Below are 19,912 nucleotides of genomic sequence, written 5' to 3' on the forward strand. Positions count from 1 at the left end.
GACCCTTTAAGGAGGAATTGGATAAAACATCCTGAATCAACAAGGGGTTCATATGAGAACATCCAAGCAATGCTTTTACATATGTCTCCTTCCAACACAGATTGAGCTGATTTTCAAATTTACCACCCAAATTGAACTACAATAGGGGGTTTGCTTGTGGCACAACAGGTTAAGGATTCAGCATTGTCACTGCAGCCATTTGGGTCGCGTGGGTTCCATCCCTGGCCTGGGAATTTCCGCAGGCCCTTGGCGCAGCCAAAAAAAAAAAAGGCAAGTGAACTAAAGTGATGTGAGAAGCTAGTTTAAAAGGATGCACATCAGGGAGTTCCCGCTGTGGCTCAGTGATTAACGAATCCAACTAGGAACCATGAGGTTGCGGGTTCAATCCCTGGCCTCGCTCAGTGGGTTAAAGATCCGGCGTTACTGTGAGCTGTGGTATAGGTTGCAGACACGGCCTGGATCCACGGAGTCTTGCTGTGGCTCTGGCGTAGGCCGGTGGCTACAGCTCCAATTAGACCCCTAGCCTGGAAGGTCCATATTCCGCGGGTACGGCCCTAGAAAAGACAAAAACAAAACAAAACAAAACAAAAAAAACCAAAAGGATGCACATCAGGCCTGCATCTCTGTGGCTGTCCCCACACAGGGCAGAATTGCTGCTCTCTGCAGACATCACTGTCACAAGGGTTTTGAGGGTTGCAGTCCACGGGTCCTGAAGTTTGGAGCAGAGCCGGAGGGAAAGGGAAATTTCAAATGCAGTTCTGTTCCGTTGTGGAAACATTTGTGATACCGGTAGGATTTCAGTGTTTCCGTCAAAGACGGGGAGCTTGACCACTGCAGAGAAAGGATACCTTCTCAAAAGAAGACAGAAAAGTCATGTATGATTTCTTGGGAGGCGCCAAGACCTGCATGATACTCTTCCTCACTTATCCCTTCTTTTTTTTTTTTTTTCTTTTTTTTGCTTTTTAGGATCGAACCCTCAGCATATGGAGGTTCCCAGGCTAGGGGTCGAATTGGAGCTGCACCTGCTGGCCTACCCCACAACCGCAGCAATGTGGGATCCGAGCCACATCTGTGACCTGCACCGCAACTCACAGCAACGCCAGGTCCTCAACCCACCGAGCCAGGCCAGGGATCAAACCTACATCCTCATGGATCCTAGTCTTGTTCGTTAACCGCTGAGTCATGGAGGGAACGCCTCCCACTTATCCCTTCCAAGAAAACTTTGGATAGTGTCAGATGTATTAACAGAAAATTGGTGGACTGGTTTGCCAGGGTGGCTGGAACCAAGTACCACATTCATCTTCCTGCAGTTCTGGAGGCTGGAAGGCTGACATGAAGGTGTGGCCAGGTTGGTTTCTCCTGAGGCCTCTCCTTGGCTTGTGGACGGACAGCCTCTTCTCTCGGTGTCTTTACACCCTCTTCCCTCTCTGCATGTGTGTGTGTCCTCATGTCCCCTTTTTATAAGGACATCAATCATGAAGGATAAGGGCCCACCCGAATGATCTCATTTTCGCTCACTCAGCTCTGTAAAGGCCCTATGTTCAAGGAAAGTCCCATTCTGAGGTTCTGGGGGTGGGGCTGGGGGTCCGGACCTCAGCATATGAATTCGGAAGAGGGGCTAATTCAGCCAGGTAGTTAAGTGGAGTCTGGCCTCTCCTTAGGGTGGCCTTGCTGTGTAGCCATCAAGAGCTTGAGGGAGCTCTCTGGTCTCACCTTGGAGAGATTTCTAAGCCAGCTGAAGGGAGCCTTGTACACAGATGGTTACAGAACGTCGTGAATGTGAATGCCACACAAAACCAAGCAAGCTAAAATATGCTCAAGGTACAGTTTTTCTTCCACCTTAGATTGACTTTTTTTTTTTTTTTTTTTCTTTTGCTCTATTTAGGGCTACACCTGTGGCATATGGAGTTTCCCAGGCTATAGGTCGAATTGGAGCTGTAGCCCCCAGCCTATACCACAGCCACAGCAATGCCAGATCTGAGCGGTGTCTGTGACCTACATCACAGCTCACGGAACCGACGGATCCTTAACCCACTGAGTGAGGCCAGGGATCGAACCCACAACCTCATGCATGCTAGTTGGGTTCATTGCTGCTGAGCCATAAGGGAAATGCTGGCAAGTTTTTTTTTTTTTTTTTTTTTAAAAAAGAAACATAAGATTCAGAGAAAAAATGAAAAATAAGGATGATGAGAGATAAGTTCTCACAGGATCTTCAGGCAGAACAGCCATGGCAAGTGGACCAACAGAGCCAAAGTCCATGAGGAAATTAGTGCAAAGCGAGGGTCACCTTTCCCAGCAGCCAGGGAAGGGAGTGTGGGTCATTAATGAATGGTCTTGGGAAAACTGGCTGATAATTTGGAAAAAACAAAACCTGGATAGGTATACCAAAATAAGTTCCAGATTGAACAGAGAATAAAAATATAGTCGTGAAATCATCAGAGTACTAAAAGAAGATGGGTGAGTTTTAAAAAGAATTACACATACGGTAAAAAAATGTGGAACCATGATAGAAAATTTGATAAGGAGGATTTTCTGAAATTGTAAGCAAGTCCCTATGCAAATGACAAATTTATATATATATATATACACACACACACATAAATGAGGGGGAAAAAACCATGAGATATTTTTATTTTCAATGCTCCGAGGCAAAGGACCAATAGCCTGAATATGCAGTGAGTTCAATTCAAATTAGTGACAGAATGAAACACTCCAATAGCAAGGTCAAAGACAGGAACAAGCAGTTTAAAATGCAAATGAGCCCAAAGCAGGTGAATATGCTTGGCCTCCCTGTCATCTCACAGTGATTTAAGGGTTTGCCTGTGGTGAGGTGTGGGGAAAAGAGACCCTTCTCCTGGTGAGCGCCTGCGGGGTTGTTGGGTAATATCTTCAAATGTATTTTGACTCAACAATTTCACTTTTAGGAACTTGTTACGCATAGAAAATTGACAAAAGTGGGGAAATGTATATGCATACTGTAATTCATTGCAACACTTTTATTTTGTAATAGCAAAAAAAAAAAAAGGAAATATGTATCAGAGGTGCTTAAAGAAACTATAATATCCATGCATTGGAAACATACATGGGTCTTTTAAAAAATACGGTGTCTTGGGAGTTCGTGTCGTGGCTCAGTGGTAACGAACCTGACTAGTATGCATGAGGACATGGGTTCGATCCCTGGCTTCGATCAATGGGTTAAGGATCCGGCATTTATGTGAGCTGTGGTGTAGGTTGCAGACATGGCTCAGATCTGGCATTTCTGTGGCTGTGGTGTAGGCTGGCAGCTGCAGCTCTGACTAGACCCCTAGTCTGGGAGCTTCCATATGTTGTGGGTGTGGCCCTGAAAAAAAAAAACAAAAAAACTGTATTTTGAGAAAGACAGACATTGCACATAATGATATAGGCTACATTGGATTGTCGTTTCCTGCACATAATGCAAGTCTGCCTATACTGGTTGTGTGTGTGTGTGTGTGTGTAAATACGCAGAGAGATCCAAAAGCAAACTGTGGGCAGCAGTTGCCTGGGGAGGGCAGTAGGGGAATTGGTTTGGAGGAAAAAAAGTGCAGTGTGCATTTACTGTGCATACAGATGTTTGCAGTGATCATAATAAAATAAAGTTTGCTGGGGCAGCGGGGAGCGAGTGGTAAGTAGGATGAGACTCAGAAAAGAACCCGAATTCAGAAACAAGCGTCAGTCTTGGGTGTTAGGACCAGTCTGTCTCCACACACAAGGAGTTAGCTTGGAGTGGTTTGCCCAGGGCTGTGCAGCCAAGGCTCTCAAGAGGGCCTGGACACAGCCCTCCCCGAGCTTGTCTTCACCACTGGTGCCCAGGCTGCCTCCAGAGTTTCTGCTGTGGTCTGGCGTGTGGCCCGCCTGTGGGCATTCAATATTCAGGCCTCCTCCCCTCTCCCCCACCAAGGACAGCAGCCAAGGCTGAGAAGCCCTGGTCAGAAGGTGTTGATGGGATTGTATGGCACACAAGCACATCTTTCAAGCGGGACACAATTTCCACCAAATTTGAGTTTACTGGTACACCGGGTAGAGTAGCAGCTGTGTGTGCCTTTGATGGTGGAGACGCTGGGCATATTAGATGGTGTATCCCCACTTTGTGTGTGTGTACATGCACGTGCATGCATTTGTGCATGTGTGTGGGAGAGAGAGGGAGAGAGAGAGCGGGAGGGAGGGGGAAGAGAGATTGAGAGGAGACTGAGAGAGGGAAAGAGATGGAAGGTGAAAGAGAACTCAGACATTTTTATGCTGCAAACACTCCACTCCTTGGGAACTTGTGTTCATAAAGCCTGGAGGTCCTTGGACATTTAGGAGGCAGGCATTTGAGTGAGAAGGTTAATGTGTTCTTGGCACACTGCGTAGGAGGTAAGTGTACATTAAAATGACTTGGAGACAATGTGTGTGCAGGTCTGATAGAAAAACCACCCCCAAGATACTAGGAATTATTTCCGTCTTTCAGATTTTTTTTTTTTAAGGGCCACATCTGCAGCACATGGAAGTTCCTGGGCTAGGGGTCGAATCACAGCTGCAACTACCCGCCTACGCCACAGCAACGCCAGATCCAAGCCACATCTGTGACCTATGTGGCAGCTTGTGGCAACACTGGATCCTTAACCCTCTGATCAAGGCCAAGGATCAAAACCCTCATCTTCATGGATATTAGTTGGGTTATTAACCTGCTGAGGCACAGCAGGAGCTGCTTCCCTGCCCCCCAGGTTAGTTCTTTGCCTTACTCCAAGTCCACTGTACTTATTTTCTGTCAGTTTGTCATCTGCCTGTTTCATGTGAAATGTTTTGTTTTCATGAGAAGGACGTGAATGAACAGTCTCCCTCTGGGTGGAGAGCTGGGGCCTGGGTGTCTTGGTATCTGTGGATTCTGGGCTTGGAAGGCTTTGGCAGGTGGTGATGGAGAGGCTGCTCCTATTTCAGGCCATCTGGGGACAGTCTGTGGCTGTGCCTCCTGGTGCTGACTGTGTCTGTCCAGATATACATGTGAGAGCATTCTGTGGCACTCGCATGGGGGCCCCTGGGGCTCATTGCATGCACCCACATTTATATGTTTAATAAAACTTCTAGGACCATGGCTGTGACACATAAATGTCCAGTTCTGAACGCCCCTCGGGGAGGTGGGGTTGGTGGTGGTATGAAGCAGACCAGACACATGGCTTTGATTCCATCCTTCTTTTAGCCCTTGCCACCTTGTCTGCAAACCAAGCCTCTGGGTGGGTGTAGCACTCAGGCAGACTGCCCTGCAAAGCAGTCCTGGCAGAGTGCAGGAAGTCAAGGAGCTTACGTAGTCTCTGGTTACCTGGGGATTGAAAAGGGGGACGATATACAATGGAATACTACTCAGCCATGAAAAAGAACAAAACAATGCCATTTGCAGCAACATGGGTGGAACTAGAGACTCTCATACTAAGTAATGTAAGTCAGAAAGAGAAAGACAAATACCATATGATATCACTTATATCTGAACCTAATATAAGGCACAAATGAATCTTTCCATAGAAAAGAAACTCATGGACTTGGAGAACAGTCTTGTGGTTGCCATGGGGGAGGGGGAGGGAGTGTCGGGTTAATAGATGCAAACTATTTGGAGTGGATAAGCAATGGGATCCTGTTGTACTGCTGTGTAGCACAGGGAACTACATCTAGTCAGTTATGATAGAATGTGATGGAAGATAATGTGAGAAAAAAATGTGTGTGTGCGTGTGTGTCTGTGTGTGTGTGTGTGTGTGTGTGTGTGTGGCTGGGTTACCTTGCTGTACAGTAGAAAATTGACAGAACACTGTCGACCAACTATAATGGAAAAAATAAAAATCATTTTTAAAAAAACAAAAGCTGGGAGTTCCCGTCGTGGCGCAGTGGTTAACGAATCCGACTAGGAACCATGAGGTTGCGGGTTCGGTCCCTGCCCTTGCTCAGTGGGTTAACGATCCGGCGTTGCCGTGAGCTGTGGTGTAGGTTGCAGACGCAGCTCGGATCCCGCGTTGCTGTGGCTCTGGCGTAGGCCAGTGGCTACAGCTCCGATTCCACCCCTAGCCTGGGAACCTCCATATGCCGCAGGAGTGGCCCAAGAAATAGCAAAAAATAAATAAATAAATAAAAAACAAAAGCTGGTCTGTCGGGGGGGGGGCCAAGAAGACTTTATGGGAAGGTCACAGAAACAGAGTTGCTATTGCCCAAGTGTCACTGAATTCCGAAGTGAGTGTGTGTCTATTGGCTGATGGTTCATCTGGGAACCCTCCTGGGTTTTAACAAACAAGCCTTAGGGAGCGTGCTGTCCTCAGCCGTCTCCTGTCCCCTGTGATTGGCCCAGGACAGCCAGCCCAGGGGGTCCTGGCAGGATGCTCACCCTGCACTGCTGAAACACTCACTGAGTGACATTATCTGGTCCTTGTCATGCACTTTTACGACGTCCAGCAGGAGACCATGCGGCAGACCGTTTGGGAGCTCTGCACTCCCAGTATGGGGCCTTCTGTTCCTTCCTCACATTTCAACATATTATAGAGGATTTGGATACAGTAAGCCAGGTATTGGAGTAAAATGCGTCTCTTGTTAATTAAAAAAGAAAAAAACCCCTAGAGGCCCAAGCTTGGTCCAAAAAGGAGAAGCATATGGAAGGAAAAGGTGTCTGGACCTGGGGTGAATGGATAAGCTTCCCTTTGTCAGCCCCATCCCCTTGGTCCCAGGAAGGTGCTGCGTGCGGCTCCACCTCTGCCCATTGGCCCAGGTGAGGACAGAGGGCCCCTCCCCAGTTTCTCTGCCAAGGAGCTAGAACTGTGCTGCTCAGAATGTCGCCACCAGCCACACGTGGCCAATTGCATTTCAAATACTGAATAAGAAATAAAATGTAAAAGTCAGTTCTCAGTCACAGTGGCCACATTGCAGGGGCCACTAGCCGCATGTGGTCAGTGGCTCTGTGTGTGGAGCAGAGTAGAACAAGCGTCTCCTGGGAGTTCCCACTGTGGTACAGCGGGTTAAGGGTCCTGTGCTGTCTCTATGGTGGTGAGGGCTTACATGATCTCCAGCCTGGTGCAGTGGGTTAAGGATCTGGTGGTGCCATAGCTATAGTGTAGGTCCTAGCGGTTCAGATTTGATCTCTGGCTCTGGAACTTCCAAATGCCTTGGATGCAGCAAAAAATAAATTAAATAAATAAATAAACAGAACAAACATTTCCACCATCAGAGTATGATCTGTGGGACAGATCAGCCACCCTGTGTTACACCCAAGCCCCACGTGGTCCTTCTTGGAGAGTCAGGGGACACAAGCTTCGACCTCCTCTCACCTTTCCTAGCTCTTGATACCGCTGTGTGTGGACAGTACATCATGGTACCTCTCCATGTGTAGACCCTGGGTGCCTCCTGTTTCCTTAAGGGCCCCTGATCCTGAGAAGTGGTGGTGATACTGGGAAGCCTATGTCCTTCAGCTGAGGTCCTGATTCTTGTCATTCTGGACCTTTCATCCTCAACGCAGTAACAGCCTCCTACTCACTGCAGTGGCCTCCCCCAACACAGACTCACCACACACACTGTAATAGGTTACTAATGAGTCACGTAGGAACTGAAGTAGTTCCCAATTGTTTCTTGGCACCGTCTAATAGGAATCCTGCCTCGGGGAATACTAATTAATGTATCCTTGAGTTTAAGTGCACGTGACTCGGTATAGTTTATGAAAAAAAAAAACCCTAGTTTTTGTGGAGTTTTTGGTTTGTTTTTGTTTTGCTTTTTAGGGTTGCACCCAAGGCATATGGAAGTTCCCAGCCTAGGGGTCAAATCGGAGCTACAGCTGCCAGCCTACATCACAGCCACAGCAACATGGGATCTTAGCCTCATCTGTGACCTACATCACAGCTCACAGCAATGTCAGATCCTTAACCCCCTGAGAGAGGCCAGGATCGAATCTGAATCCTCATGGATACCAGTGGGGTTTGTTGCTGCTGAGCCACGACGGGATCTCCAAAACTAGTTTATGGTTCAAGAGGATGTAGAGGTCATGGGGAAAACTTTGGTACTTATTAATTTCTCTGCAGTAAATCAAATTCCAACATCATTTTCTCAAAATATTTGGAATCCAAGGTTCTGTCCCCTTGAAAAGAAGATTTGAAGAGGCAGTGTATTCCTTTTCCCTGTCAAAGCAAAATGAGAGATATGTAATAACTAATCGTGTGACCATGTTCTGTTCTTTCAAATACAAGAAGACTTATCTGTGGGACCGTGCGCCACGCACCTTTGAGAGCAGTGGAAGGAGCACGGCGGGCTGGGAGGCAGGTGCATCCTGGGAGAGACAGCATCCCAGGAGCCTTCGATGGGGAGGGGGTGGCAGAGACCTGCTCTAGCCAGTGGCTGCCTGGTCCCCTAGGCTTCAGTTCTGCCTCACCCTTATTCTGGGTGGCGGGTGCCTGTCTCTGGAATTCCTGTGCTGCTCAATTTGAGGACAGATAAAATACCACAAGAGAAGCAGTTGGAAGGGTTTGCGAATTATAGAACTTCCTTTCATGATTCAGCCTGACATCAGGAAGTGGAACAACGCATGTGCTATTCCCAGTCTGGCTTCACGCTCCCAGCCAGCACGTATGCATGGTGTGCAAGAGGGGACACAGGCAAGGGTCTTTTACCTGAATTACCATGTTTGCAGAATCTGTATGTCTATAAAGCAGTGCATGCCAAGAGATTTATTGCACAAAAGGTGATTTCCTAAATCTTGCCTTTAATGTTTCTCCTTTGAATTCTGTGTAAAATGTTGAATTCTTTACTCTGTCCGTTTTCTCTCTGTCCAGTGGTCTGTGCTGCTGCTCACTCATTGGTCAGTTCTGGATCGGTTGTGAGTCCCAGAACCTTCTGTATAGAGACAGTAAGTAGTTCTGGAGCAGTGATTCTCTGTCCTGGCTGTTTGTGACAATCACCTGGAGAAGTCTTAAAAAAGAAAAAAAAAAAAAAGAATAGCAATGTACTGGCCCCACCCCTGGTAATTCTAAATAATTTGGGGCTAGGACTCTGTCACTGGTACTTAAAGTACCCAGGTGGTTCTCACCTGCAGCCAAGGTGGAGAGTCACTGTCCTGGTCCAGAGCTTTGCTCTTGAACTTGCTGTTGAAGAAAGTCAGAAAGAGAAAGACAGATACCGTATGTTATCACTTATCGTGGAATCTGAAATATGGCACAAATGAACCTATCTACGAAACAGAAACAGACTCACAGACATAGAGAACAGACTTGTGGTTGCCAAGAGGGAGCGGGGAGGGAGTGGGATAGACGGGGAGTTTGGGGTTGGTAGATGCCAACTCTTACGTTTAGAATGGATAGGCAATGAGGTCCTGCTGTACAGCACAGGGAACTATATCCAATCTCTTGGGATAGAACATGATGAAAGATAGTATGAGGAAAAGAATGTATATGTATGACTGGGTCACTATGCTGTTCAGCAGAAATTGACACAACACTGTAAATCAACTATAATTTTTTTTTTTTGGTCTTTTTTGGCCTTTTCTAGGGCCGCACCCCTGGCATACAGAGGTTCCCAGGCTAGGGGTCTAATCAGAGCTGCAGCCGCCAGCCACAGCAACGCGGGATCCGAGCCACATCTATGACCTGCACCACAGGTCACGGCAATGCTAGATCATTAACCTACTGAGAGAGGCCAGGGATCGAACCTGCAACCTCATGGTTCCTAGTGGGGTTCCTTAACCAATGAGCCATGACGGGAACTCCCGTCTTACCCCTTTTGGATCTTCTTTGTCTTCCCAGGACCCTTCTCTCTAATTCTTTCACTCTTTGTTTATCTCCATTTCATGTGTCTCAGCCCACTCCATCCTGTCCACCACCTCCTTCACCATGTTACTCTTTCAGCTGTTTGAAATAAAAGCCATCATGTCTTCCCTGCATGTTCCCCTGATTGCCAGCTTATTCCTGATGACTCTTCTTGCCTCCCCAGTTCATCCCCTGACTTTCTTATCTCTATTTCGAGCTACTGCTTTAACAAAGTGACCCTTCTAGGTCCTTTGATTCCATGGCTATAAGTGTGGTCGTGATTTCATCCACCCCTTGGGATGATTTTCTGGCCATTCTTCTTTGTGTGCTATGTGTTTCTCATGTTGCTTCTCTCTTTTATTCTTTTAGTAATTGTACAGACCCGGGGTAGCTTCCTTCTCTTGGAAGTGAATCATGTCAGGGATCAGCCCACGATGTGTTTTAGCCTAACAGAGTCTTTGTTTGTTTGTTGTCAGTAATGCCGTGTGTGTGTGTGTGTGTGTGTGTGTGTGTGTGTGTGTGAGAGAGAGAGAGAGAGAGAGAGAGAGAGAGAGAGGGAGGTTGGGTTTAACCTTCATTTCTTCCCAGGGAAGCTGCTAGCCATTGGAATCTCCTTTCCACCCTCAGGAGGTGGCTGGCTCCCCCGTGCCCTGAAGGATTCCCAGCTCTGCAGGCTTTGAGGTCTGCAGCAGCCCCCCTTCCTTGACCGTCCTCATGCTCCCAGGACCAGCCATTGTTGTCCTTGGCTGCTCCCCTTGGGTTGTCATTCAAGATGAGTGGGGTCTACTATTTCCATGTCATTTCTCTTTCTTGTTCTTTTAGGGTCATGATTTCAGAGAGAAGGGGTATTGGGGTTGTGACATCTTTACTCTGCCAACATCCAGGCTATCTGATATTTTGATATTTGGGTTCTCTTAGGACAGGACAACTTAGAGTGTTTGACATTTTCATGGGACAACTAATTTTCTACAGGAACAGTTAAGAACAAACAAAAAATAGAAAACAGCTGCAGAATGACCAGAAAAGTTTGTGGGAACACTGTTTGCTTCTGCCAGTCTCTCTGATCTCCTTGTGCAACCAGGGCTGTTTTGTGGGCTGGTTTCTTGATCTGTTCATTACATTGACTTTTTGGCCACCTCTCACCTGGAACACCACTGGGAACGATGCTAGGTGCTGGGGTTATAGCAGTAGCCAAGTTTATGGTCAAGTTGAAAGAAAGCGCAGGCCCAACACCAGGCCTTAATCAGACATAACCTCATTTATTCTTTTTTTTTTTTTTTGGCTGCATTGCAGCATGCAGAAAGTCCCTGGGCCAGGGATCAAACCCTCACTACAGCAGTGACAAAACCAGATCAGTAACTCACTGAACCACCAGAAAGTCCTAACTCATTTATGCTTCACAGCCATCATTTAAAAAATTCCGAAAGTACCATGCCACTCATAATTAACGAATTCTGCCTGTTTACCACTTTTGCCTTTATTTCTCCTAAAAGAAGAACATTCCAAATAAAGTAGAAGTTGTACTCTTTTTGTGGAGAGTAACTTGCTCAAGGCCAGAGAGCTGGCTGGGTGCAAAGTCCGTTTACTCTCTTAACTTCCTTTGCTGCATTGCTTTGTGTTCCTGGCATTGATTGTGCAATGTTAGCTGTGAGGCTCATCTGCAGCAAATATCAACACCTACAATGGTAAACCAGACAGATTTTTCTCACGCTGTAGACAGAGAAGCCAAGGTGAACTGAGATATGGATTCTCCAAATATTAGTGTCTCTTCATCCTTGTCTTGATTTTTACAGTAAGCCCTACCTTTCTGTCTAGTTTCCATTGATGCCCCTTGTGACTAGTCTAGAAGCCACTCAAAGTGGATAAGGCTTGGATCTAAGACTTAAATTTAGCATTCCATAGGTTCTATATTTGCAAAGCCACCTACTCGCCAACATGTATTTGTAACCCTCATGGTGCTTCTGTGGTTCTCTGTGGACGTGTACGGATCAGCAAAGTATTTGAGTCGACTAAATCGCATGTTCCCAGTGAGGCTGAATAAAGGGAAACTCTGCCTTAAGATCTCATCCTGTAAACAGTGTCTTTTTCATGATAATTGAGTAGCGCGTTTTTGGGGTGCTTTTTGTTGGTGATTTTGCAAACTGCTGAAGTGCTGTCTCCTGTTCTGTGCACAGGAAGGCTGTGATGTGCCTTATGGGGGAAATACGTTGGATAAGCGTCATTTAGGCATGAGTAATGGGGCTTTTGCTGTGAGTTCAGTGTTCATGAATCAACAATGTACATTAAATAAGGTCTCTTTCAGCAGAAACACACATAAAGCAAGGTTATGTATTTCTTTTCTCTCTCTTTTTTTTTTTTTGTCTTTTGTCTTTTTAGGGCTGCACCCATGGCATTTGGAGGTTCCCAAGCTAGGGATCTAATCGGAGCTACAGCTGCCAGCCTATACCACAGCCACAGCAATGCCAGATCTGAGCCACATCTTCGACCTACACCACAACTCACGACAACGCCAGATCCTTAACGCACTGAGTGAGGCCAGGGATTGAACCCACAACCTCATGGTTCCTAGTCGGATTTGTTTCCACTGTGCCATGACAGGAACTCCAAAGCAAGGTTATGTATTGATCGATTGATGGAAATGTGACCTGGGGTTCTGAGGAAATTAGCTGTGTATTTCCCTTCCTAAAAGCAATGGCGCAGTGTTTGCTAATTCAGCGTGCATGCCAACTTTATAGAAATAATCACCACAAATAATGAGAACTGGCTGTATTTTATTTCTCCTTCTTGTACAAATGAGGGAAATAACTTTTAAAACCCAGTTAAATGTGACTCTTTTTTTTTTTTTTTTTTTGTCTTTTTGCCTTTTCTAGGGCTGCTCCCATGGCATATGGAAGTTCCCAGGCTAGGGTCTAATCGGAGCTGTAGCCACTGGCCTACACCACAGCCACAATAATGCTGGATCTGAGCCACATCTGCGACCTATACCACAGCTCACGACAATGCCAGATCCTTAACCCACTGAGCGAGGCTAGGGATCGAACCTGCAACCTCATGGTTCCTAGTCAGATTTGTTAACCACTGAGCCATGATGGGAACTCCTGTGACTCTTTTTTATCAGCCATATTTTGGAAAGAACCAAACTGTTGTATCATCCAGTGAAAATCTCTCAGTCATGCATTTTGTATTAGTTAATTAAATTAGCAGGTTTTTCCTGAGCTCCTACTATGTGCCTGGCACTGCTCTGGTACCAGGAGGGTACCGGTGAACAGGTTCAGAGGTCAGAGCTCCACCATCAGGATTGAAAGTCCTGACACTTCATCAGCTTGATTTCTCTTTAAATTTGGCAGGAGATCCCATTGTGGCTCAGCGGGTTAAAGACCCAACATAGTGTCCGTGAAGACATGGGTTTGATCCCTGGCCTCACTCAGTGGGTTAAGGATCTGGTGTTGCCATGGTTGGGGTGTAGCCCTGCAGCTCTAATTTGACTCCTAGCCCAGGAACTTCCATCTGCTGCAGGTGCAGCTGTAACAAGAAAACAAAATAGAAAGGAAACCCGGTGAGTTCGCAAAACAAGAATCTGATTCTCAGATCAGGGAAAAGAGTAGTTTTTCCTGGCTGATATTTTTGAGTACATATGTTTCCCATATCCAGGGGCTGACTTCATGGCAGGAGCCCTTCCAGCTGCACAGCTGGAGGCTGGTAATGATATACTGTAATACGCCCCCATCAGAAGGTCCTTGTGACTCAGAATGGCCATCACAAGTCATATTTGGCACAGGCTGACTTAGAACCCTGTTGGGCAGACACCCCTCTGCCCAGCAGGGCAATCACGGGTGTTTTCCTGCAGTGGGGTCTTTACTGCATCACATAGCTCAGATGCAAAGAGACAGTCCACCCTCAGAGCGTGCCCAGGGAACCAGTTATCTCTTTGAACAACACTCAAGGCTGAACTTCAAGATCCCACCAGAGATAGGCCCAAAGCTTTGGTTTTTATTACCTATTTGTAGTTTCTCCAGTCCAGATGCAATTTGTAAAGTAAAATGCTAATTAGCATGAGCAGAAGCAGTGCTGCCTAAATAGCCGGGCACCATGCAGCCCATGAGAAGAGAAGGACGTCCTAAGGTTGGACAGAGCCTGTGCCTTGGGTGGGAAATGCTGACCCCAATCAGTTGTGATAAAGAACATAAGTTCCTTGGAGGGTAAGGTGTTGGTCATTTTAGTGGTTGGAGGTTTCTGTGAATAGAATAATATCGTAATAGAGAATTTTTGGTTGAAAGCTCAAGGTTTTTAAAGTTGTACCTTATTCTTTGATCCTCTCCACCACTTTATATGCTAGGAGGGTGTTTGGGTCCAGTTTTCCCAATAAGGTCCATAAAGCACAGAGCGTCTTTAGTGATTATTGTTGCTCTGTACTACAGAGATGTGTCTATGTACACTCCTGGGTATCATTCAGGCAAAGTAGTGGCTGGTGGGGGGCATGCTTCAGATGTGTCTTTAAAAGACCACATTATGGAGAGTGAGTTTTCTGCTCACTTTATAATATTTTTGCTTGAAAAAATTATGTTCTTTTTTTTTTTTTTTTGTCTTTTTAGGGATACACCCACAGCATGTGGACACTCCCAGGCTAGGGGTTGAATCAGAGCTACAGCTGCTGGTCTACACCACTGCCACAGCAGCACCGGGTACAAGCCATGTCTGTGACCTACACCACAGCTCACAGCAATGCCGGATCCTTGACCCAATTGAGCAAGGCCAGGGATCGAACCTGTGTCCTCATAGAACTGGTCAGATTTGTTACCACCAAGCCATGATGGGAATGCCTGTTGTGGTAATATTTTGTTGTATTTTTTTTTTTCCTGAAGTTCATTCCAAGTAACGATGGATATTATAAAATTCCACCCCTAAACACTTCAATATTCCTCTCTCTAAAAAAAAAAAAAAAAAAGACATGATAATAATAATAGAGTTATCCCACCTACCGCAATCAACATTAGGAGACTGCTTATAAATATGGTGTTGTCCTGTGCAGCAAAACCAAAGAGGCTGGTGTGAACACATCATCCTAGGAGTGAATGGATGAGAAAATCTGCATAAGGAGTCCTTTCCAGCAAGTAGTGAGCGTGTGCCCTGAGTTGTCACCCTCCCTGCCACTAGGACACTCACCCTCATTGAGTGTCAACTTGGGGCATTTACCAGGTGCCAGGCCACAGGCTGTGAGCACTTCACATGGACTATCAATGGAATCCCCTCATCACTCTTGGAGGTGGATTTTCAACATGAGCCTGTTTCATAGATGAGGAAACTGAGGCTCAGCTCTGTGGCTAGAAGCAGCAGAGCCAGTGTGTGACCCCAGGGACTCTGCCTTGAGCTGGGACTTGTGACCCTGTCACAGACCACCTCTCTGCCCCATGTACCCAGGCTCCTTGAAACTCTACAAGAGAGTTCTGTCTGCCTAAAATAAAGCATGGACAGTGCAGTTGGACCTTGTTATTCAGGTAAAAGAGAACAGTGAGCATTGCCTTCAAAGCACAAGGCTCTAAAGTTTGCAGTTGTTGTTTCATCGGTTTAGACCTCAAATTTTGTTAAAGGTTGTGCCTAAGGAAAAGAATGATAAGGTGATTGATTGATTAAGAATGATTAAGATGATAAGGTCCACAACATCTCCATAATTTGGGATGAGATTATGCTTTATTAATTAGCCATTAGTAGAAAGCAACACTGGAGAGTGTATAAATGGGACATATCAAGGTTTTCTGACTGTATGATATTTGGGGAATAGGAAAACTAAGTGTTTTTTTTTTTTTCCTTCTGCATTCCAGACCTGTGTGAAAAAGCAGAGACCTAATCATTTGAGGCAGAAGTAGTTTAGGACTGTTTCAGAGCTCCTGGGGAAAAAATATGGAAAGGGTGAGCACTGTGTGTCAGGGAATGCTAGGTGATTTGGAGTGAAGTAAGATGGACTGGATTTGAGACCTTGGAGCATCTTGGCTGCCTTAGATTTGAGATGAACAATGTGGGTGCCTGTCTGGAAAAACTTGTAATCATATCTCACACACTCACTCATTCATTATTCATCTGACAAAGGTTTATGGACCAGATAATCACATCTGAATCATTCATTCATTCATAAATCATAAGCATGACATGGTTACGGACCATCTATTTTAAGATAATCCCATATGGATCATTCCTTTGTTCTTTCACTTGACAAAGGCTTATGGGCCATCTGCTATAGAGTGATCACATCTGATTTCTCATTAACTTATTCATTCATCTGACACATGTTTCTTGGCCATATCTAATAGGATAGATACCACATAAGCATGAAAGAAAAGAAACACCATCTTCCAGTTTCAGCTCCAACAAGTAAAGAACTTAAAATAGGTGTCATTGCTTTTATTCTTAGAATAAAAAAAGCTGGACTAATTAAGAATCAGTGATTCTTCCTAGACTATCAGAAGATGGAAGTCTTAGGCCAGATTGCCACCAAGAAATCTGGAAGAGACAGGTGCATCCAAAAAAAACCACCAGGAAATCTGGAAGAGACATGTGCATCCCAAAACACCAAAACCTGCTTACCTGGAGCAGAAGACACTGCTAGAGCCCTAAAGAGATTGGAGGTCTTAAATGGTCACTTTGGTGAAATGCTGGAGGCTTAGTATAGACTCATTTGAGAGAGAGAAACTCCAGTGGGTCACAGTCTCAGAAGGGTCTCCACTTCCTTGGGTTTTCCTTCTAGGAACCTTTTTTAAGGGTATCTGGGATATGTTCTTCTGAGATGTGGTAAGATACACAGACACAGAAATGACTGTCATGCAGATATAAGTCTTTATTCTCATAGATCCCTAGAAATAGGAGGCACAGCACACCATGAAGGGCTACATGGAGAAGCACCAGGGTTGGTCAAGAGGCACAGGGGAATATATGAACAAGAGTCTTTGTTGTGGTTTCTGCAGGAAAGAACAGGTGAGGCAGGTAAGCAGGCTTTGGGGTGGCTAGTTCAAATGATTTTCATGGACTCTGGTGCTGCCCTTAGTTCCCTGGTACCTGACCCTGGGATGATTGGAGCAGGGGGATAGTGGCTCAATATGTAATCGAGGAGGAAGGGTGATTAGTTGGTTTGGGTACAAAAGACACACTTTTAGGAGAGTCCTCTACTCTACATAAATTGGCTAGCTCTGACAGGGGCACCCTCTCCAAGATCAGCAAGGCCCAGATGTCAAAACATCAGAAATACACAAAATAAAAAAGGCATAATTCATACAAACCTTACTAGGTTCTCACAGTAAAAATCTGAGAAAGAGCCCCTCATGACTCGTAGGGAGATAGGAAGAGAAGTCATTATGAAACACACCCAGAGCCTTCTCCATAACAATAGGCTCCTCTCCAGGGAGAAGCCCTTGCCACATCCAGCTGGAGCAAGGTATTCTCACACTCCAGGGCCCTCCTGATGTCCTGCATCCTTGCCTAAAGGGTAAAAATTTCCACAACCTATGGTCACAGGGATTAGGCTTCAAGTAAATTGATGGGAACATGCCAGACAAGGACAAGAGGTATGAGGCTGGAAGGAAAAAGCTAGACTAAAGAAATACTTGTGAAGGTTCTAGCCTCCCAACCTTGGCTCACTAGAAGATAGAGAATAGGAATATTATGAAATGCTTCTCTCTCTCCCTACTTTACCACTACACCAATGGGGTATAGTCTATTAACAGGGAATTACATCTGAGAGAGCTGCAAGGCCACACTCCTCTGAGAAGGAAGTTGTGGGGAAATCAGTAGAAGGACAAAGACAAGGATGCAGAGGAGGTGAAGTCTGGAACCTGGAGCTACAGAAGACATGAACTCCTTGTAGATCTTCAATTCCCATCACCTGATACAACAGGCCCAGTTTTCAACAGAAAATTACGAGGCAGGTTAAAAGGGGAGAGAAAATACAGTCACCACAACACAGACACAGAAAGCTCATGGAATGCAGAAGACCAGAAACAAAGAAAGAAGCTTGAAAGAAGCTAGATGGAAGAAAGAAGGAAGGAAGGACAGAAAGAAGGAAGGAATGAAGGAAAGAAAGAGGAGAAAGAAAGGGGAGGAACTTTCTTAAATACAGAAAAATAAGAATAAGAATTATAGCAGACTTGTTGGAGTTCCCATCGTGGCTCAGTGGTTAACGAATCCAACTAGGAACCATGAGGTTGCGGGTTCGATCCATGGCCTCGGTCAATGGGTTAAGGATCTGGCGTCGCTGTGAGCTGTGGTGTAGGTCGCAGATGCGGCTTGGATCCCATGTTGCTGTGGCTCTGGCGTTGGCCGGCATCTACAGCTCTGGTTAGACCCCTAGTCTGGGAACCTCCATATGTGGCAGGAGTGGGCCTAGAAAAGGCAAAAAGACGAAAAAAAAAAAAAAGAATTATGGCAGACTTCTCATCAAAAACAATGCAAACCAGGATTGGAAGAGTGGAAGTTTTGAAGTTTCAAAAGGAGGGGGAAAAAAACGAATCAATCTAGAATCTTATGTCAGCTAAATTTATTCTTCAAAAGTGAAGGAGAAAAAAGATATTCTCAAACAAAATCAGAAAATTCGTTACTAGTTGACTGGCCTTACAAAAAGGTTAAAAGAACTTCTTTAGTAGAAGGACAATGGTATAGGTCTGAAACTTGGATCACAGGAGAATTTGTCTTTCATATTCTTAATTTCTCAAAAAGGTAACTGTTTAAGCAATAGAAGTAATAGCATAATGGGTGATTGTAGCATATGGGTATGTGAAATGAATGGCAGCATTGTCTTAAAGGATGGATGGAGGAGTTGGGAGTAGTCTTTTATGAGGTACCTGTACTGCATGTGGAGCAGTGAGTGTTATTTGAAAATAGAATTTAGATTCGTGGCAGTGGTAACGAATCGACTAACCATGAGGGGGCGCCCGCCTTCAGGGAAGATGCATGGTGAGTGTGTAGGCAGACGGCCGATGCGTGGTGGCTGGGAGGGGTACAGCTATGATATGAATATAGGAGAAAAAAAAAAAAAAAAAAAAAAAAAAAAAAAAAAAAAAAAATTAGAACTAAAAGTTGTAAACTCTAGGGCAACCACTAAAAATATCTAAAAGACATGCTGGGAGGATATAAAATGGAATCATTTAAAAGACTTGATTAAAATCAGAGAAAGCAGAAACAAAGAACAAAAAAGAAAGAACAAACGAGAATAAAGATGAGTTACAAACATTGTAGATATTAATCCAGTGAAGTCAATCATCACTTTAAATGTGCAGGGTCTAAATAAGTACGTCACTTAAAGAACAGAGACTGTAAACAAGACCGCATGATGTGTTGTCTATAAGAAACCCACTTTAAATGTAAAAACACATATAAATTGAAAGCAACAGGATGGATAAAGATATTCCATACCAAAATCAAAAGGAATGCTGGAGTAACCATAATAACTTTAGACAAAACAGACTTCAGAAAATAGAAGGTTATCGGGGATAAAGAGTTGGGTGCCCGAGTTCCTGTTGTGGCTCAGTGGTTAACGAGTCCGACTAGGAACTATGAGGTTGCGGGTTTGATCCCTGGCTTTGTTCAGTGGGTTAAGGATCCAGTGTTGCTGTGAGCTGTGGTGTAGGTCACAGACGTGGCTCAGATCCTGCATTGCTGTGGCTGTGACATAGTCCAGCAGCTACAGCTCCGATTAGACCCCTAGCCTGGGAACCTCCATAGGCCACAGGAAGAAAAGGCAAAAAGACCAAAAAAAAAAAAAAAAAAAAAAAAAAAAGAGGTGGGTGCCATATAACGATAAAGGGATGAACTATCTAAGGAGACATAACTATCTTGAACATATGTGCGCAAAACAATAGAGTCTTAAAACACGGGTCGCAAACACTAATACAACCAAAAGAATAGAGGAACCCACTGTTACAACTGGAGATTTCCATCACCCTCTGCCAGTAATTGACATACTAGGTAAATGGAACATCAATAAGGACATAGATGACTTGAGCATCACTGTCAGTCAACTTGGTCTACTTGACAAGTATAAGCTCTTCAGTCCAACAATGGAAAAGTACAGGCATAGACTATTTTACTGCACTAGGTTTTATTGTGCTTCACAGATTTTGTGCAACACAATTATTTTGCATATTGAAGGTTTGTAGCAACCCTGCTTTGAG

The sequence above is a fragment of the Sus scrofa genome, chromosome 14 (assembly GCF_000003025.6).
Source record: "Sus scrofa isolate TJ Tabasco breed Duroc chromosome 14, Sscrofa11.1, whole genome shotgun sequence".
NCBI lineage: Eukaryota > Metazoa > Chordata > Mammalia > Artiodactyla > Suidae > Sus > Sus scrofa.